General features: G+C 41.2%; 1 pseudogene; it reads left to right on the forward strand.

Moving 5' to 3' along the window:
- LOC102839751 overlaps window positions 1-22,187 on the forward strand; it is a 46,281-nt pseudogene extending 24,094 nt beyond the window's left edge.
- The last annotated feature ends 277 nt before the right edge of the window (window positions 22,188-22,464 follow it).

Raw genomic sequence — 22,464 nt, forward strand, 5'->3', positions numbered from 1 at the left:
AAAGATTTACAGCCTCGGAAACCCTGTATAGGGTCTCTATGAGTCGGAATCGACTCCATGGCACATTACAACAACAATGCCTAAGATATCGATGTTGATGCATTCCATTTCATATTTGACAACTTCCAATTTTCCCAGATTCATACTTCATGTTCCGATTTTCAATGGATGTTTATAGCTGTTCCTCTTCATTTTGAGTAGTGGGCCATCAGCAAATGAAGGTTCTGTGCGCTTTTCTCCCCCTAGCTTAACTCTATTCACGTCATCATGGACAACTCTACTTTGAGGAGGCATTTTTTCCCCCCAGTCTCATTCTGAGTGCCTTCCCACCTTTTGGTCCTGTATCTGACAGTGTTTCTCTGCTATTCACAGAGTTTTCAGTGACTAGCGATTTGGAAGTAGTTTGTCACTCTTTCTTCCTAGTCTGTCTTTGTCTGGAAGCTCATCTGAAACTTGTCCACCATGGGTGACCCTGCTGGTTATTTAAAATACTGGTGGCAGAGCCCTCAGAATCACAGCAACTCAATCCACCACGCACGACAGACAGACGAGTGGTGGCCGTTTGGTTTTATGTCGATACTGTCACTTTAAATTTCGATGTGAATCTTCATACAATCCTGAAGAAATTATTAGGTTCCTCTTTCTTCTGTTTTTGATTGGGATTCAAGTGGGTGTAGGTTAAGGCTTTTATGATAGTCCAGGGAATCGTTTCAGTTCGTTAGTGGAAAGAAAGCAACTGTTTCAGCACAGGGGTGCTACAGAATTTAGGGGGACATAAACCCACCAGCTGCCCCTTGAAACCCTATACAGGGTCACTCTGAGTCGGAACCGAGACTAGCACTCAGCAACAAGAACAGTGCCAAGAACTTGTCTACAAGCAGTGAAACCATTAATCATTTTGGGGTACTGATGCTAAATTAAAGAACTCACACGAGCTCAAACTTATTATTGTGGGCTTCTCACTCTCTACATGACAGTTTTTCAAGATTAAAGTTTGGAATGCATTTAAAAGAATAAAGCAAACAAAATGATTAAGCAAATTTTTGTGATTAACATTCTTGGTGTGTTTTTGAAAATAACATTACTTTGATTAAGTTAAAAAATGCAGATGCTTATTGTAGAAAAAAAATTGAGAAACATAAAAGAAAAAAATATCACCTACAATCTTCTAGTTAGAGAAGACTACCTTAGCATTTTAGTAAACTATTTTTGGATGTTAGTTTTCGATGTCTACACCAGAATTTCAATAGTCAAATCCATACTTTACTTGTTTATTTATTAATATGATTTGTATGAAAATGTCTTTATTGTCCCTGTCCCCCCGCCACTTGACTGCTAGTTTGCCTAAATCTAGAATTCTGGGTTGCAAATCATTTCCTTTCGGAATTGGAAGGCATTGATCCTTATCAGTGCAGCTCTTGGCCAGGCCATTGCATTTCTGAGTCTTTCTTTCTTTTTCTTTTTAAAATTTCTGTATAATCCAATATTTTCTTCAGGGGACTTCTGAGATTTTTTCTTTATTCCTAAGGTTCTGAAATTTCATGAAGAAGTACTTTATGTGAGTCTCTCCATTCATTCGGTGAGCCCAGGCTAGGTTCTTTGTTTTCTAGACTTGTGACCTTCAGTTACAGTTTTGCTTGTCTTGTTATTTCTTTGATAATTTCTTCTCTGTTATGTGTATTTCTCTTTCTGGAGTTTCTATGGATTATTATTTTTGTTGTAAACTGTCAAGTAGATTTTTTTGTTTTTATGTTTTATTGTGGATTATCTGATAGTTTACATGGAAGAACATTAGCTTTACATTCATCCTATCGTATATCATTTCATTGCCATGATTACAATCCCCTCCATCCATCATCAAACAACCAAAGCGTGTACACTGCAATCCTGCCCCTTGGTCGTCAGCACATAGACCCTCTCCCTCTCTGGGCCTAGAGTCCCCAGCTGCTCTATCTCTCCATGTCATCATCTCTGCCTCTATCTCTGACATCACTGCTTCTCTGGGTTGTTGTTGTTGTTAAGTGCCGTTGAGTTGGTTCCAATCCACAGCAACCCATTTGGGGTTTCTGAGGAGTGGCTGGTGAGCTTGAACCACCGGCCTTGCAGTTCACACGGCTTTGCAGTCTGGCGCATTAACCCACAGCGCCACACCAGGACGCTAAAAGAGTAGTAGGTTGAAAATAGCCCCTTGAAATTCTCTGGGTAGGGTCCCGCATTCTGCTCTTCTCCCTTGATGGTTCCAGGAACCTCCACTCCTGGACTGCAAAGTCAACCACTCCCTTGTTTTGCTACAAAATGTCTACCTTTACATTTCCAAACCTCACAGTCAGTTTTCATAGCAATTATTCACTATTGTGCTAAGTGAGAGCCATCCGCATCTCCTTTCATCAGCCCCTCACAGAAAGATTGGATACTACTCTGTGGAGAGTATGCCTTCCTCTGTGCTCTCTGGATCTAGGCTCCCTCTTGAAAGCTTGTAAGGGGGTCACTTCTTGCCTTTGTATCCCCATTTTGGGTAGCTAACGTCCAAGTTGCCCATCCCTGTCTACCCTGTGTATCGAAGGGGTGGGAATGATCCTCGCTGTAAAGATTTGTTCCCTCTTTTGAGCTACAAAATGTTTACCTTTACATTTCATCTAGCCATTGAAGCCAGGTCAAGTGGATATTATCTGCAAGTGTGGGTGTTCTTGTGCATATGCCCTCATTCGTATCCACTGGACACTTCACTTTCCACTCTAGTCCTCTGTGGCTATGCCAGTGACTCTGGGCCTAGGAATCCCCAGGTCTTCCCACACTGCTGGCCAACCAGGTCTTCACCTGGGTTCACAGGAGTCTATTGAACGTGGTAGAGCTTAGCTTGCTGCTTCATTGCTGTTTCCCCCTCACTTCCCCTTATTGGTGATGAACGTGGTCACAGCCACCTGAGAAATTTCAAGATGGTCCCGCTGTACCTCTCTGACCTATAACCAGTCATTTTCTTTTTCTTTCCCCTTTTCTCTACCACACATGTCCATTCTGCTGCTTCTCCTAGTGAGAGCTAGCCCAGGGCTGATCAGGGCTGGCTTTACAGATTTGGAGCAGGGTCAACCTGATTGGGGTTATTTCTGTTGTCTCCTCCTCCTTCAGTTATGCACACAGTTACTGGGTTCAAGCTGTTCTGGCCATCTGGAAAGTGAGACCTTCCCTGGGAGTGAACACTTGTCCAGGCCCTGCCTCTGGTCACCAGGGAAACACAAGGAACCAATGGGGAAATTGAAAAAAAAAAAAGGAAATTCTACCTTTGTCTCTGGGAGTCAGGCAGGAGGCAGGCTTCTGTAACAGGAATGTTTTCTTGTCTCTTAAGCTGTTCACATGTGTTCAAAAATTAAATATATTATTTTAAAACTTCATTTTGAAATAATTCAGACTTACAAAAATAGTACAAAGCTTTTCAGTGTACTTTTACACAACCATTGTAAATGTTAACTTCTTGCATAATGATAGTGCTATAATCAAAATCAAGAAGTTAAGAATGACCAAATATTACTAACAAATCTACAGACCTTATTTAAAATTTGCCAACAGTTCCACTAATGTCCAGGATTGCATATTCCACTTTAGTTGCAATGTCTCTTTGTTGTTGTTATGTGCCGTGGAGTCGGTTCTGACTCATAGCGACACTGTACAGGGTTTCCAAGGCTGTAAATCTTTACGGGATCAGGAAGCCTCATCTTTTTCCCATGGAGCAGCTGGTAGTTTCGAACTGCTGCCCTTGCGGTTCGTAGCCCGATTCGTAACCACTACGCTACCAGAGCTCCTTTAGTGTCTTCCAATTTAGATAGTTCCTCCATCTTGCATTGTCCTTCATTACCTTGACTTATTCTGTAGAATGTCTCTCCATATAGGTTTGCCTGACACTTTCTTATGAATAATTCAGGTTATGCATTTTTGGCAAGAAGATCAAAGAAGTGATGTGCCCTTTTTAGTGATTGCAGCAGTGGCAGATGACTAAAACCCCTTTGTGGTTACATGTTAAGATCCTAAGCTCTGGTATTTGTGAATGTGTTCTTATGTGGAAATAGCATCTTCTTTGCAGATTTAGTTAATTAAGTTAACATGAATGAATGAAGTTACTGTAGTAGGTGGGCCCTGATCCAGTATGACTGGTGCTTTATAAGAAGAGAAGACACACAGAGACAAATAGACATAGAGGGCAGACTGTGTGTGATACCAGGCACAGAAACTGGAGTGATTGGTCTACAAGCCAAGGAATGCTAAGAATTGCCTGAAGTCACCAGAAGGTAAGAGAGAGACATGGACTAAATTCTCCCTGAGAACCTCCAGAACACCTTGATTTCAATGTTTTTGCCTCCAGAATGATGAGAGATTAGATTTCTATTGTTTTAAGCTGCCCAGATTGTGGTACGGAAACCCTGGGAAAGTTAATACACTTTCTTTAGATCAGCAAGGAGCTCTGGTAGCGTAGTGGTTACGAATTGGGCTGCGAACCGCAAGGTCAGCAGTTCGAAACTACTAGCTGCTCCGCGGGAGAAAGAGGAGGCTTTCTGCTCCCGTAAAGATTTACAGCCTCGGAAACCCTGTTCAGGGTCGCTATGGGTCGGAACCGACTCGACGGCACTTAACAACAACAACAACAACCACAGTATAATGTCTTTTCTTCTCTGTTATCTGTCTTTCTTTCTCTGTTATCTGTCCTCTTTCTAATTCCATTCTTCCCATGTAGCATCCAGAATGGTCTGCACCAGTTAGTACTTGGATGAGGACATGCTTCTATTAGCCACCCAAAGCGGATACTATCTGATTCACTAAGGGCTTGAGAGTGACTGTTACACTCTTTGTCAGTGCTAACAAACAACACGATCACACCTTCTCACTGCAAGAACATAACAAGGGGCTACCAATGGATGGACTTTTACACATGGGGACAGTCTTAATCCTCCCAGCTGCCCTCCTCTTGATTATAACTCATGATAACACAGCGCGTGAGTACAACTCTACTCCATAGGGCTTTCCATGACTGGCTTTTGGAAGTAGACAGTCTCTTCCATGGAGCCTTTGGGTGGACTCCAACTTCCAGCCTTTCAGTTAGCAGCTGGTCCTGTTAAACATTCGCATCTCCTAGGAACTCCAACCAGGTCCTACCTAGCAAGATGATTATTTAAAATATTGGTAATTTAACAGCTCTAGTCTTTACTGAGTCCATGGCACTTAACAACAGCAATCTTTCTGGAAGGAGCCCTGGTTGTGCAGTAGGTTAAGTACTGGGCTTCCAATCCACCAATTGCTCCACAGAATAAAGATGAGGCAATCTGCTTCTGTAAATATTTGCACCCTCGATAACCCTAAGGGGTAATTCCGCTCTGTACTGTAGCATCACTGAGTGGGAAGGGACTCAACCTCACTGGTAGTGGGTTATTTTTTCTGTGCCATCTTAAAAAATGCTTGGTCTGATATCTGAATCCTGCCAACTTTGTTCTGTGTTTTTATGTAGAAATTCTTGGGTATAAAGTTATCCAAATAGATTAATTCTTTGGAAAACTGATGATTTCCTTCTTTAAAAGAAGACATATGAAACATAAACCCGATTCACAAATATGAAATTGAATTTCAACAAAAAATAACCAAAACAACGTTATATAGAAATAAAGAAATACAAAAACTGCCCATTGTTATGCACTCAACCTTTTGTATCACTGCAATCATAGCTAAACAAAGTTAAGAGTAAACTAGTGATTCCTTATATTAAATGCGCACAGGCAGTAACTGTCAACACCATGGTGCCTCTGGATCTCAGAGGCATAACTTGCCGGAGGAGGTGTGGGTGAGAGCCTTTTGAAGAGTTAAATTTCCTCTCTTACTCAGCCATGCTGCATGACTGCCCTGCGCCTCCCCCACCCCAGCAGGAGTCTGGACACTAGCATCTGTGGGAGGGAAGAGCTGGTCTGTGGAAGGATCGCTTTTATTAATGATTTCACAATGGTGCTGGAGTATGACTGAGTCTGAATAACTAAACAATGAAGGAAGTGTTTTTTATGAATGAAAACTGGGTCTTCTTGTTCAGCACCTTAGCAGGTCTTCTGAGTCCTCACAGACTGCCACGCAGAAAAAAAGACAGATAAAAGGAATGGTCTTGTCAATCCATATAAGCTCTTGTACATGCAGACTAGCTCTGGAAGGATTTGGAAGAAGCTGGTAGCAGATGATGGCTCTGGATGAAAGGCATTTGTGTGTTAGGGCTTGATGCTTCCTGAACACGGAATTGGGATTAATTTTATATACAGTGCTTCATGCCTGAAAGTGTGTTTGTGTTATCTTTTAACCCTTTGTGCCTTGAATGTTGAACTATGTATATTTTATTATGACTTTTCAAAAAATGAGCAAAATAAAATGCTTCCCTCCAGCCCTAAAATGATGTATAATAAAAAAAATCACATGCTTTTCCAGTATAAAGAATGATGACACGATTATCTTTCAATATACACATGTATCTTTGCAAATGCATATAAGTATTAATGGAGAATAAAGTTATGGCCATAGGTGTACCAACAAAAGGTATAGCAGTTTTATATGTTGATAACCCACTGCCTTTGAGTTCTGACTCAGAGCTACCCTGTAAGACAAAGTAGAGTTGCTCCTTACTGTTTCTGAGACTATAAATCTTTAAGGGAGAGGTGGCCTTATTTTCTATCAGAGTGGCTGGTGGGTTTGAACCGCGGATCTTGTCAATAACAGCACAATGCTTAACCACTTCACCACTATGAAAGTCAAACTGTTTTTTCATCGCTTTTTAAGAATTTCTTTTCCTTTCAGAAATGGATGGTGGATTTCACTGAAAGTTTTTTGGAGCCCATAAAATAATCATTTTGAGGTGTTCATTTATTGATTTATGTATGCATTAGGAGAATCCCCGTTTTTGTCTTTTTGGAAGCCGATGACAAGACCTGGCTCTTCTGTGGTGCTCCTGGGTGGGTTCGAGGCACCATCTTTCGGTTACCAGCCAAGCACAGACTGTCTGTGCCACCCAAATATTTAAATAATTATATGAGGGTAAGTGAAAAAGTGTTGCTACAAAATCATAGGAACCTTTGTTAAAGAAAAAAATCAAAATATGAAATGATTCTTTCTTGATGTAGCCTCCATTTAGGGCCATACGCTTCAAAAATGTTTCCATCTATCTAACTCTTCCTGGTTAGAAATAGAGTCCTGGTGTGGCGCTGTGGGTTAATGCAGCGGACTGCAAGGTCTGTTTGAACCAAAATGTCATCATTTCAAGCTTACCAGCTGCTCCTCGGAACCCTCTACAGGATAGCTATGAGTCGAAAAAGACTTGATGTCCCTTAACAACAACAACAACAACAACAAAGTCAGCTGAAATGGATTTGTACTAGCCATTTTGAATCTGACAATCACATGGTTTACTAGCCAGGGAATGACAAATTGAAGAGGAATGGTGTTGCATTCATCATCAAAAAGAACTTATCAAGATCTGTGTTGAAGTACAATGCTGTCTGTGATAGGATAATATCCATATGCCTACAAGGAAGACCAGTTAATACCACTGTTATTCAAATTTATGTACTAACCACGAAAGCCAGTGAGGATGAACTAGAAAAATTCTACCAATTTCTTCAGTCTGAAATTGATCAAACATGCAATCAAGATGTATTATTACTGGTGATTGCAATGCAAAGGTTGAAAAAAAAAGAAGAAGTACCAGTAGTTGCAAAATATGGCTTTGATGATGAAAACCATGCTGGAGAATGCATGCTATAATTTTGCAAGACCAGTGACTTTGATTCATTGCAAACACCTTCCTTAAACAACATAAAAGACAGTTGTACCTCACTATACACATGCACTTCACCAGATGTAATACATAGAAATCAAATTGACTACATCTGTGGAAAAAGATGGTGGAAAAGCTCCATATCATCAGCCAAAACAAGGTCAGAGGCAGACTGTGGAAGAGAACATGAATTTGCTCATGTACAAATTCAGACTGAAGTTGAAAAAAATTAAAACAAGTCCACAAAAGCCAAAATATGACTTTGAATATATCCCACCTGAATTTAGAGATCATCTCAAGAACAGATTTGATGCATTAGACACTAAAGATTGAAGACCAAAAGAGTTGTGTAGTGACATCAAGAACATCAAACAGGAAGAAAGCAAAAGATCATTAAGAAGACAAGAAAGAAGGAAAAGACCAAAATGGATGTCAAAAGAGACTCTGAAACTTGATTTCCAGTATAGAGATGCTAAAGCAAATGAAAGAAATGAAGAGGTGAAAGAGCTGAATAGAAAATTTCAAAAGGCAGCTCAGGAAGACAAAATAAAATATTATAACGAAATGTGCAAAGACCTGGAGTTAGAAAACCAAAAGGGGAGAACACATTCAGCATTTCTCAAGCTGAAGGAACTGAAGAAAAAATTCAAGCCTCAGGTTGAAATATTGAAGGATTTTTATGGGAAAATTATTGAAGAATGCAGAAAGCATCATAAGAAGATGGACAGAATATACAAAGTCATCGTACAAGAAAGCCATGGTCGATGTTTAACCATTTGAAGAGGTAGCATATGATCAAGAGTCAATGATACTGAAGAAAGAAGTCTAGGGTGCATTGAAGGCATTGGCAAAGAACAAGGCTCTGGTAATTGATGGAATATAAATTGAAATCTTTCAACTAACTGATGCTATATTGGAGGCACTCACTCATCTATGCCAAGAAATGTAGAAGACACCTACCTGGCCAACTGACTGGAAGAGATCCATATTTGTGCCCATTCCAAAGAGAGATGACCTAACAGAATGCGTAAATCACCAGACAGCACCATTAATATCCCATGTAAGCAGAAGTTTGGTAAAAAGAATTCAAAAACTACAAGGAGCTCTGGTAGCGTAGTGGTTACGAATCAGGCTGCGAACTGCAAGGTCAGCAGTTCAAAACTACCAGCTGTCCCGCGGGAGAAAGATGAGGCTTTCTGCTCCTGTAAAGATTTACAGCCTTGGAAACCCTGTACAGGGTCACTATGAGTCAGAACCAACTCCACGGCACATAACAACAACAACTACAACCTTACAGTGACAGAGAACTTCTTGAGGTTCAAGCCTGATTCAGAAGAGGACATGGAACAAGGGATATCATTGTTGATATCAAATGGATCTTTGCTGAAAGCAGAAAATACCAGAAAGATGTTTAGCTGTGCTTTATTAATTATGCAAAGGCTTTTAATTGTATAGATGATAACAAGTTATGGACAACATTCAGAGAATGAGTCTTCCAGAACATTTAATTGTGCTCACGAGGAGCCTGTCCATAGACCAAGAGGCAGTTGTTGGAAAAGAACAAGGGAACACTGAATGGTTAAAAATTAGGAAAGGCGCGTGCCAGGTTTTCATTCTTTCTCCATACTTACTCAGTCTGTATGCTGAACACATAATCTGAGAAACTGGATTACATGAAGAAAAACATGGCATCAGGATTGGAAGAAGACTCATGAACAACCTGGGATATGCAGATGATACAACCTTGCTTGCCAAAAGTGAAGAGTACTTAAAATATGTACTGATGAAGCTCAAAGACCACAGTCTTTGGTATGGGTTGCACCTCAATGTAAAGGAAACAAAAGTCTCACCACTGGGCCAATAAATAATATTATGATAAACGGAGAAAAGATTGAAGTTGTCAAAGACTTCATTTTGTTAGGATCAACCATCAACACTCATGAAAGTAGCAGTCAAGGACTCAAACATTGTATTGCACAAGACACATCTGTTGCACAGGACTTCTTTAAAGTGTTGAAGAGCAAAGATGTCAGTTTAAGGACTAAGGCACACCTGAGCCAAGCCATGGTATTTTCAATAACCTCATATGCATGTGAAAGTTGGACAATGAATAAGGAAGACTTGAAAAATTGATGCATTTGAGCTATGGTGTTGGTGGCTATGTGCCGTGGAGTCAGTTCCGACTCATAATGACCCTGTACAGGGTTTCCGAGGCTGTAAATCTTTACAGGAGCAGAAAGCCTCATCTTTCTCCCATGAAACAGCTGGTAGTTTCGAACTGCTGGCCTTGCGGTTTGCAGCCTGATTCATAACCACTACGCTACCAGAGCTCCTTTATGATGTTGGAGGAGAATATTAAAAGTATCATGGACTGCCCAAAGAACAAACTAGTCTGTGTTGGATGAAGTACAGTCAGATTCCTCTCTGGAAGCCAGAATGGCTAGACTTTGACTCCCATATTTTAGACATATTGTAAGGAGGGACCAGTTCCTAGAGAAGGTTATCATGTTTGGACAGTTGGAGAAAAAGAGGAAGACTACTCCCCCCCCCCCCCCCCCCCCAATGACATGGATTGGCACAGTGGCAGCAGCTATGGGCTCAGGTGTAGAAACAATTGTCAGGTTGGCACAGGACTGGGTAGTGTTTCGTTCTGTTGTGCATATGGTCTCTAACAACAACAACAATCCTTCCCTGAAGAATTTTGAATTTTTTATTCACACATCAAAATGGTAGTTTTGGTATCCTTGAGAGATGCTGACTGTGTTCCTTTTAAATGTTCTTTGAGTTTGGGAAACACAATGAAGTCTTGATCTTGCCCCTTGAAGTGGATGGGATAAAGTTTCCCAATGAAATACTGGTAGGAAATACCCTCAAAGAATGAGCAGGTGCATTGTTGTAATGGAAACACATTTCTTGGTTCAATTTTCTTTTTTTTGATTTTTAGAAAAAGTTATTATAATAGTCCCCATGATTATCCTGTGTCCTTGGAGACAATCTATCAAGATTTGACCCTTTGCAATCCCCAAAAAACCGTCACCATAACCTTCTGAGCTGACTTCTCAGAACTGGCCCAACAGATCCTCTTGGAAGCCCCTGTTTTGTTTGGGCCTTTTCTTTTGAAGGCACCCTAGTAAGACTAAAACAAGTGTATTATTGAGAGAACTTGTCTGCAGCTATGCACTGATTGCAGAGATGTGTTTAAATATGTTTTGCTTGGAATAAATTTGTGCAATACTTTTTGATTTACCATCGTATCATTATTTTTAAACCTTATAATGCTAAGAATTTTATTGATGGCTTCCGTAATAGTTCAGTTCGTCCATCAGCTTTGCATTTATGGAATGCATCTTGCTAGTTAACAATGTGTTCATTTTTAACAATCTGTTAAATTAATTTAGCGAACATTTAATCTTTATTCTTAAGTGAAAATTCTTTGTAGTTTTCTTTTTATGCTTCCTAGAGTCCTGGTGTGGCACTGTAGGATAAATGCTGGATTCTAATCACAAGGTAGGCAGCTCAAATCCTACACGGGGTTGCTATGTGTCGGAACTGACTCCACAGCACTTAACAACAACAACAACAACAACATCCTTTGTTTGGAGTCCTGGTGTGGCACTATAGAATAAACACAGGATTGCTAACCTCAAGTTTGGTAGTTCAAACCCACCAGAAACTCCTCGGAAACCCTATACAGGGTTGCTATAAGTCGGAACCAACTCGACAGTACTTAACAACAACAATCCTTTGTCAAGCTCTGCTATCAAAATTATTCTAACCTGCACATTTTTTCTGTTCTTTGAAACAAATAACTTAAGAGCGGTCTGGTCTTTTAGTTTTAATAAAACAAGTTGGCTGTAAGACCACCTAGATTTGGTGGTTTCAGAGGCATATTATCTGTCATTTAAAAACTTTTGAAATACTTACTTTGAGTTAATTTTGTTAATATTAAATCGCATCTATTTTATCAATACAAATTCTGCCTTAAAGTTGAGTGATTTGCTCAATACTAATTTTCTGTTTATATGTGTTCTATTTCTTGCTCTCTCTTGCTAGAGGTTTATTCATTAGTTTATTGGTCTAGTTAAAGAACTAACTCTTGGCATTATCTGTCCTAGAGTTATATGGTTATAAAATTTGGGTTAGCTAATCTATGGTTTTGAAAAAAGAATTCCTTCCTATTTTGGGATTAAATTTGTTATTTTTCTTGCTTCCTAAATTGGAAGTGTATTTGTTTTTCATTTTTCTTAAAAATAAAGGTTTTAAAGTTATAAACATTTCTTTGAGAATATTTCCCAAACCCCCACATTGCTTAAGGGAGTAGTCAAATAATTTCCTGCTAATAGTCAAATGGTTTCCTGCTAGACCTTTCAGCAGCATTTGGTAGTTTATCACTCTTGAAACATTTTCTTCTGATGGCCTCTGGATGTTACCGTGTGTTCACCCTGACTCACTGGTTGCTCCATCTCAGGCTCCTTTTGCAGGATCTTTCTTTTCTCCTCTTTCTTAATGTTGAAGAGCCCCAGAGCCCAGTTTCCAGTCCTCTTTGCTTCTCTTTGTTGGTAATCTCTCCAGTCTCATTGCTTTATTTTCCATCTATGGAAACTACCACATTCACATTTATTTCTTCAGTCTGGCTCTTTGGGCTGAACCACAGACTTAAGTATTAGTTGGTCCCATAGTATCACCACTGAGGATACCTAATGTTGTGAAGTGACGTTGAGTTGGTTCCGTCTCATAGCGACCTTGTATATGGTTTCCAAGGAGCAGCTGGTGGGTTTGAACTGCTGACCTTGAGGTTTGCAGTCCAATGCTGATCCTACAGTGCCACACCAGAAGATACCTAATCTCAAATATTCAAAATGGAATTCCTGACCTTTCCCTGAAACATGTTTCCATGTAAGCTTCCCAATCTCATTAAATGGTAATTTCTTCCTTTCAAGAAGTTTTTCTTCCTTTCCAAGGTTTTTGTTCATGCAAAAACCATGGAGTCATTCTTGAATTCTCTCTTTTTCTGACATCCCACATCTTTTGGCCAGCGAATATTAATGGTTCTCCTTTAAAAAATACACGCAGAACACACCACTTCTCACTTCTTCGTTTGCTACCATCCTGGTCTAATTATCATTATCTTTAACTTGACTTATTAAATTAACCTTAGTACTCTTTGCTTCTCTCTAATTTATGCACCGGTTCCTAGATTGGGCAGCAAGAATAACCAAGGCTTTCAGACCCCACTGTAACACTGAACATCATAAAACAAGTGCCCTTGCTAAGGTGGTTTCAGCTGGAGAGGATGAACCAAACATCTCTGCAGTGTAGTGAATTATTTAATATGGGTCAGAATTCTAGGCATAGTCTTTGTAACTCCCATCAAACTCCTAGGTGAGACCATGCAGGTTGGGTGTACTTCCACTTTTCTTGGTGGGTCTGAGTAAGAGAAAATGGGGGAAGATGCTGAAAGGAGCATATGATTTGGTTGTGAGTGATTGTTTACAGGGTTAATTTTGATAGTGAAAACTTGGAAATCTAACAAGGTCAATTTTGTCATCCTGTTTGGTTTGAAATGAGCCATCTAAGAAGCAGAAAAGAGGATCTTATTACCATTAAGAAGCAAGAGCATCATTAAGAAAGAAGAGCCAGAAAAAAAAAAAAAGAGCCAGGAGTGGAGCATATCCTTTGGACCCTGAGTTCCTGTGTGTTGAACCTCCTTGATTGAGGAGACAGAGAGCTGTGATACCAGAGGATTGGAAGAGGAGAGGCAGCTACAGAACCAAGAGCCAGAGTTTAAGACAGAGCCATGGGCTTCCTGGTCCACAAAGCCTCCAGACAGAAGGCTTGATTTCAGAGTAGCAGGCCTCCAGGCACTGAACCTGGGGAGCCAGGTTTGCTGACTCACAGAGCTAGAGCTGAGTGCTTTGGGCTGAGGCTATGACAGAATGGCATGCCCTTAGAGCATTTGTCAGCAGCACTAAGGGAGCTTTGAAACATTGCCAAAGCAGGTACTGAAGACCAAAGAGAGGTCTGCCTGTGGGCATGGCTGGGAAGAGGCAGTCCAGACTGAAGAACTGTATCCTGAATATTTCGGATCCTGAATTATAACCTGTTACAGCTTCCCTAATAAACCTCAGAATTGTGAATGTGGTCTGTGAGTTTTATGTGACCATTGTAATGAATTATCAAAGCCAGTAGAAAAGACAGTGCCATGGGAGGGAGAAGCGGTGTTAGAATTGGTAAGAGGGTTGGAGGGTGGAGGCATGCCTGCCTCATAGGAATCATCTTTGGACTGATGTAGAACTTGATGCTTTTTTTTTTTTTTTTAACTTTTTATTGTGAATAAGTAAAGGTTTACAGAGCAGATCATCAGTTTTACATTCAATAAATCATACACTTTGCTTGATTACATGGTTGCAATCCCCTCCATGTACTGACAGTGAACAGCATTTACCTCTATTCACTTTTATTACATTCCTCCCTATGTCTCCCACTACCTTCATCTTTCCTCTATTAACCTCCCTCTTGCTGTATATCACCTGCCCTGTCACCCATGCTAACATGTGTCTATCGTCTGGACCATGAATAATTTTTCATCTCCCCAGTAACCATCATAGATTGTTTCTTTTATCAAGAAAACTTAAAAAAAAACACACAAAACTTTACAACATTGGTCTCATATAATGTTTGTCCTGTGATTGACTAATTTCATTCAGCATCATGTCCTCCAGGTTCAACCATGTTGTGAGGTGTTTCACAGATTCATCATTATTCTTTAACATTTTGTAGTATTTCATTGTGTGTATATACCAAAGTTTGTTTAACCGTTCTTCTATTGATGTCTCCATCTTTTTGGTATGTCTCTTGTAGACAGACTATTAAGGATCCTGTTTTCTTATCCATTCTGCTCTTTATGTCTCTAGAATGGTAAATTTAATCCGTTTACATCCAGTGTATAATTATCAATAGGTATGAATTGATTGTTGTCTTTTTGTTGTATGTTTTTGTGGTGCTTCTGGATTCTTTGCTCCACCTAATTTTCTATGCTGAGTTCATTTTGTTTATGGGTTTTCTTTTCATAATTGTTGTGTTAATGTTTACTGAATTGTTCTGATTTTCCTCTTTTTTATTTTGATACACAGTTATATTATTTTTCTTTGATGTAACCTGTCATTTAATTTTTTTCCCTGCTTGAAACAGTCTGTTTAACTTGAAATCTACTTAACTTTGTCTACACTGTTCTATGTCTACACTGTTCCCTCATTTTGATTTGTAGTTGACTTCATTATACATTGATATCTCTGGTTCCCTATTTTCAGTCTTGTAGGTTAGTTTTACTTTAAGTACTTCTGTGTCTGGATTGGACTCCTGGTGTGGAGCTGTAGGATCAGTACTGGACTACGAACCACAAGGTCAGCAGTTCAAATCCACTAACTGCTCCTTGGAAACTCTATACGGGGTCACTATGAGTTACAGCAACTCGACGGAACTTAATAACAACAGCATATCTGGATTGAGTTCTGGATGGTGTTGTCATGTATGGTAATCTCAGGTTGTTGTCTGCTATTGTTGGTTCTCAGTCCAAAGAACACCCTTTAGCACATTTTGTAAATTTGGTCTGGTCATTACAAATTCTTTTAATTTCTGTTTATCAGGAAATGTCCTAATTTTGCCATCACATTTAAGGGGCAGCTTTGCTGGGCATATGATTCTTGGTTGGCAGTTTTTTTCCTTTCAGAGTTTTGTATATGTCATCCTATTGCCTTCTTGGCTGCTTGGATTCTGTTGAGAAATCAGAGCGAGTCTCATTGATTGTCCTTTGTAGGTAACTTTTTATTTTTCCCAAGCTGCTCGCAGGATTCTTTCCTTGTCTTTAATTTTGAAAGTTTGGTCTTGGTGATTTTCATTTGGAATATATCCTGTAGGGGTTCGTTCAGCTTCTTGTATGCTTATCTTCTTGACTTCCATGATGTTTGGGAAGATTTCTTCCAAAAACTCTTTGAAATTTTCTGTGTGTTTGTCCCTTCCTGTTCTGGAATTCTGATCACCAGTTAAGGTGCTCCTCTTCATGGTGTCCCATGTAACTTCTAGGCTTTTGTCAGATTTTTCATTATTTTTTCAGATTGTTCTAGCATGTTAGTATTGAGAGATTTGTCTTCAAGTTCACCAATTTGGGCTTCCATTGCTTCACATCTACTCCTTTGCCCTTTCAAAATCCATTTCTGAGATGTTAGTAATAATCTTCTGGATTTCTAATTGCAGGTTTTGTATTGTTTCAAGATTTGCATTTATTTTGCCTGATTGTTCTTGGAGTGTTTTCCTAAATTCTTCTAAAGTTTTTATTGTGTTCTCATTGCTTTCCTCAATTTTTCAATTGATCCTTTGAAGGTGCCTAGGTATTATTGTTTTGAGTTATTTTTCAGTTATTTCCATTACCTTTTCTTCCTCAGAATTGTTCTCTACCACGGCATCTTTTTCATTTGTTTGCTATATTCGCTCTTGTTTCTTTATGTGAGCTAAAATTATCTGTTGACTCTGGGGCATTTTGGGGATGTTGTATTTGTAAAAACAAACAGTACTATTGTTGGACCCAGAAAGGAGAAATCTCTGGGTGGCTTCTGGCTTCTGAAAACAGAGTTCCTGGCCTTACATGGAGTCCCTGTCGGCCTTGGTGCTACCTCTTTCCAGACCATTCAATCCAGAAGACGTTTGTGGGGCTCTTGATGGAGCTGGTTTCAGTGTCTGTTAGGATCACAGAGAAGCTGGGACCAGCGTGACTGGTTAAATGGTGATCTTGTTGCTCTGTGGGTTTTGTAGGTCTGGATCTGAGCTCTCTTGAATCCAGGCACCATAGGGCACACCAAAGTGGTGCAGCTGCCCCCCTGCCTCACATTGGCATGGCTCTCAACCACGTGACTCTGAACTCCTAGAGAGCAGCATCTGTTCTGGGGGTAGATGAGGGTGGGAACTAGCCACACTTCTGGTCACCAGGGGAGTGTGGCAATAAAGAAGAAGTTGCATCTTTTCCACTGTCCACACAAATATGGTCTGCCTGGCCTCCCTCCACCGCCACAGCTGCTCACAAGATGGCCGAGCAGCATCTGGCAGCCAGTCAACAGTCTCCCTCTCTCACCCTCCCTGCACAGCTTCTCCTCCCAGCCAGCACTCCATCTACCTCTCTAACTTTTTTCTTGAAGTTTTGGGTGCCAGAATTTTCATCTGTGTCTGTTTTATTTGGTCTCTCATATCTTTGTTATAGAGGGTCCATGCAGTGTATCTGCCTAGTCCGCCATATTGCTGGAAGTCTAGAATTTGATTCTTGTAACTCTTTAATCTCTTGTAAAGAGTCCTGGTGTAGTGCTATACGATAAGTACTAGACTGCAAGGTCGGTTTGAACTACAAGGTCAGTGATTCAAATTTACCAGCCATTCCTCAGATATCCTATACAGGGTTGCTATGATTTGGAACTGACTCAGTGGCACTTAACAACAACAACCCCTTGTAAAGGGCATCAAACATTGCCTCAATCCCTTCTTTTCTTTTCTTTTTTAAAAACTTCTTTATTGTGAATTGGGTGAAGATTGGCAGAACAGACCTTTAGTTTTGTTGTTGTCGTTAAGTGCCATCGAGTCAGTTCGGACCCATAGCAACACTGTATAGGGTTTCCAAGGAGCATCTGGTGAGTTTGAACCTCTGACCTTGCAGTCCAAACTGACTTTTCAGTCCAGTGAATTAACCCACAGTACCACACCAGGACTCAGCATTCAACAATTCATACACATTTTGTTTCATCTCATCGATTGTAGTCCCCTAACTGTAACATCACTCATCCCACTTCCTCCTTGTGTTTCATGTTTCGGTTCCTCTTTCTTTTCTAATCCTTCTGAACTTTGTCCTTGGGTAAATGCTGCCCTTTTCATCTCAAATGGTTAATGAGTCTGAGGTGTCTCTATCTCACTAGTGTTATTGTTCTCCTTACAGACCTGAAAATGGAGCCATGTGAGTGGGTTCATTTGCAGGCCTGAAGGTTGACAAGGACCATAGTCTCAGGGGTTCAGCTAGTCTCTAACTGATGAGTAAGAGGTCATTTTTATGATTTTGATTTTTGTTCCACATTTTTCTCTGATGGTATTCCAGACCTCCTAGTCTGATCTCTTTAGGAACAGTTGGTAGTGGCAACCGGGCACCATCTAGTTCTTTTGGTATTAGGGTCATGGAGACTGATGTTTATTGTCCCAATAGTCCGTTGGACTAATTGTTTCCATGAATCTTCTATTACTCTAGACAGGGCGAGACAAATAGTTAGACCTGATATGGCTGCTCACAAAACTTATAAGACCCCAACTGCTACTCACCAGGGTAAGATGTAGAATATTGTCTATGGGGACTAGGTTATGACAATTGACCATGGTGCCCTTTGAGACTATGGTCTGGAGCCTCTAGGCCTAATGACTCATTCCCAGAAGGTGTTTGGTTATGTATAAGAAGTTTTCATAACTTTGCCTGACTCTGTTCTTATACTTTTATAAATGCATATGAGAAATTGTAGAATTTTTATTCTTCTTCTTTTTTTTTAAATCTGGTAGATGCAAACTGTGTCTTCACCTGAAATGAACAGTATGTTAGGTCTTCACACCTGGCCAGCTCACTGAATATCCAGACATGCTGGTGACAGAGCCATGAACCTGCCCAGAAAGTAGTTCAGAGAATGTTGAACTGACCACACAGAACATGAAGTTGAAGAAACTGGCAGAAGCCTAAATTATACAAAAATGCATATAAAAAATTGCTATTTTTTCCAAACACTAATACTATTACAATTTTTTAACATAAGAAATGAAGATTTTTGGATGGATTTTGAGATGATGGGATGGCATTTCCTCTGAAGGAAAGCAGTGCTTCTCTCTTAGACAACCTGGGAGTGGTTAATCCTGGGCTGAAATTCATTGGGTGATGTGCCATGGAGTCGGTTCCAACTCATAGCAACCCTGTACAGGGTTTCCGAGGCTGTAAATGTTTAGGGGAGCAGAAAGCCTCGTCTTTCTCCCATGGAACAGCTGGTAGTTTTGAACTGCAGACCTTAAGGTTCATAGCACGATTCGTAACCACTATGCTACCAGAGCTCCTTGAAAACTCATTAGGAGCCCTTTTGACTCTTGGACAAAGCCACACTGAATTCTAGCAGTGTGGTTTACTAGTTGTGGGACCCAGACTTGAGTGAGGTTCAGTGACTTTGGGCAAGTCACTGAACTTCTTTAAAAGGTTAACAGGTTAACAGCTACAGAAAAGGCCAAGGACGTTGCCAACAGATTGAGCATTCAGGAAGCATCATGTGCTTTGTTGTCTTCTGCGTCCTCTTATGGACTCCATTTTGAGATTCAGATAATTAGAAGAAGCTGCTAATGTGATTTATCTTGTATATATTTGTGCTCCACCCCCCCTCCCTGCAGATATTTTTGGTTCATAAGCCTGATCTACATTTGAAATGCTCCTAAGTTCTAGTAGGAAAAGGTATGTGTGTGGGGATGGTGGGAGTGGGGGAGATATTGGAGGGTGTGGATTTAATATACAGTATTCCCTGATCAAGGAGCTCTGGTAGCATAAATGGTTATGAATCGGGCTGCGAACCTCAAGGTCAGCAGTTCGAAACGCCCAGCTGTTACGCAGGAGAAAGATGAGGCTTTCTACTCCCGTAAAGATTTACAGCCTTGGAAACCCTGTACAGGGTTGCTATGAGTCGGAACCGACGCCATGGCACATAACAACAACAACAACTCCCTGATCAAAGTGGATTTGTGACTCAGGGTTTTAGGACAGTGTTTCTTAGATCAGGACATGAAAACTGTGTTCAAATGCTAAATTACTGAAGACTGGTGTGGCACTATAGGATAAGCACTTGTGGTTCAAACCCACCAACCATTAGTTGTAAACCTTATACAGTGTCTCTATGAGTCAGAATACTCAATGGCACTTAACAACAACTATAAAAACTACCCAATTTCTACATATTTTTAGGTATGGTTAAAATGGTTTTTTTTTTTTGAGTCTTGGTATGGCAATGTGGGTTAATGCACTGGATTGGAAAGTCAGTTTGAACTCAAAGTCAGTGGTTCAAGCTTACCAACCACTCCTCGGAAGCCCTATATAGGGTTGCTATGGGTCAGGACTGACTTGACGGCACTTAACAACAGAAACAACATGTTTTTGAGTTTTTTTTTATGATATATTGGCTGAAGGTCTACAAAGAAGATCGGCTTTCCATTCAACCTTTCATATACATTTTGTTCCATGTCGTCAATTGCAATCCCCACAATGCAACATCACCCATCCCTCTGCTCTGTGTTTCCTGTTTCCATTCTTCCCTCCTTTCCAACCCTTCAGAAGCTCATCCCTGGGTAGTGCTGCCCCCATAGTCCCAAATGGCTGAAGGTATGGTTAATTTGTGCTCAGAATTCCTGAGTGATTCAAACAGTTAATAAATAGGCTTGGCTTCTAACTGAGAGGTCCCTAGAAAAAAAACACGACAAGTGACTACTTCTGAAAAACCAGCCACTGAAAACTCTATGGAAGGCTGCTGTACTCTGCCATATGTGGGGTTGCCATGCATTGTAATTGACTTCACAGAAACTGGTGTATGAGGCAGTGTGGCTCAGGGGTCGTGGTTTCCTTTCATGCAGGAGACGCTGGTTTGATTCCCGGCCAATGCATCTTTTGTGCAGGTACCACCTGCCTGTCAGTGCAAGCTGAGCAGCTTTCAGCAGAGCGTCTAGACTAAGATTGCTGCTGCTGCTGTTGTTGTTGGGAAGTGCCATCGAGTTGGTTCCGACTCATAGTGACCCTGTATAGGGTTTCAGAGGAGCAGCTAGAAGGTTTGAACCACTGACCATGTGGATAGCTTATCCTACAGTACCAGACTAGGACTCCAACTAAGTTAGAGTAGGAAAAAAGGTCCGGTGGTCTACATCTAAAAATCAGCCAATGAAAACCCTATGAAACGGTCTGCTCTGAAACAAATCATGGGGATGGCATAGGACTAGCCAGCATTTAGCTGTGTTGTGCTTGAGGTAGCCATGAGTAGAGGGGATGAGCCAAGCGAAGCTAACAAAAACAATAAATTTGACTACTCCTCAAGGAGCTCTGGTAGCGTAGTGGTTACGAATCGGACTGCGAACCGCAAGGTCAGCAGTTTGAAACTACCAGCTGCTCCGCGGGAGAAAGATGAGGCTTTCTGCTCCCGTAAAGATTTACAGCCTCAGAAACCCTGCACGGGGTCGCTGTGGGTTGGAACCGACTCACGGCACTTAAAAACAACAACAACAAGGAGCTCTGACGAATCGGGCTGTGAACCTTAAGGTCAGCAGTTCGAAACTACCAGCTGTTCCGTACAGGGTCGCTATGAGTCGGAATCGACTTCACGGCTCATCACCACCCTCACCATGGCAGCTGTAGCTTGTTGGACGTGGTGCAGCGTTCACTGAGCTGCCGACCCCAGGCCAGGCCTTCCCTGTGCCCTCGGGCTCTGCACCGCTAATGCTGCACGAGTGCTGAGCTCGCCCCTGCCCGGACAGTGGTAAAGTATTTCCTGGGCCAGAGCGTGCTCCGGAGTTCTTGGGACCAAGTGTTCGCTCGCTGCCTTCTGGCAGCGGTATCCGAACTCCTACCGCAAACATGTCTTGAAGGAGGATACATTACACTGGGAGGTGACCCCTGACTAGAAACTCCTGTCCTGGCGACTCCTGACCAAGACCAACAGGATGCCACGCTGGGCCGAGCAACTGTTACCCGCCAGTGTTGCTCACCCAGTGTACATCCTGGAGGACTCTATTGTGGACCCCATGACCACCTTCACCTGGAACATCAACCACGCCTGGCTGGTGGTGGAGGAACGCTGCGCTTACTGTTCAAACTCTGATAACAGTTGTTGTTGTTGTTAAGTGCCGTCAAGTCGATTCTGATCCATAGTGACCCTGAACAGGGTTTCCGAGGCTGTAAATTCTTACGGGAGCAGAAAGCCTCATCTTTCTTCCGCGGAGCGTCTGGTAGTTTCGAACTGCTGACCTTGCGGTTCACAGCCCGATTCGTAACCACTACGCTACCAGAGATTCTTTCTGATAACAGTAGCTGGACCAGAATTCACCAGGCAGCCTGGGTCTCCTCAAGCTTGTTTGGCGTCTACAGAACTGTCCAGGAATTTGGTCTGGCCGCATTTAAAAGCAACGTGACCAAACTGTGAAGGAGTTTAGATATATTTTGGCCAACCTTCAAGGTGAGGCTCCTTTTAAAACACTTGTTGAAACCGCCAAGGAAGCCAAAGAAAAGGCAAAGGAGAGGGCACTGGCAGCCACAGAAAAGGCCAAGGACCTTGCCAACAAGGCAGCCACCAAGCAGCAGCAGCAGCAGTCTGTGTAGCCATCCTAGCCTTCCCAGCACCACCGCTGCCCGACACCAGACAATCCAGCTCCACGCCCTCTGACCTATCCCCAGTGTGCTTTCTTATGAAAAATCAACTTCCAGTTCTAAAAAACAAAACAAAACCCAATAAATTTGTGTTCAAGATTATGTTATTAGTACAGTATTAAACTAGGTAGATTATGAACACTATTATATGTTATAGAATCCTTTTAATGAAAAGAAAATATTGATAGTAAAGATAAAATTGGTAAAACCAGTAAGTTGAATTGGGTGG

The sequence above is a fragment of the Chrysochloris asiatica genome, unplaced genomic scaffold, assembly GCF_000296735.1.
Source record: "Chrysochloris asiatica unplaced genomic scaffold, ChrAsi1.0 scaffold00006, whole genome shotgun sequence".
Classification (NCBI taxonomy): Eukaryota; Metazoa; Chordata; class Mammalia; order Afrosoricida; family Chrysochloridae; genus Chrysochloris; species Chrysochloris asiatica.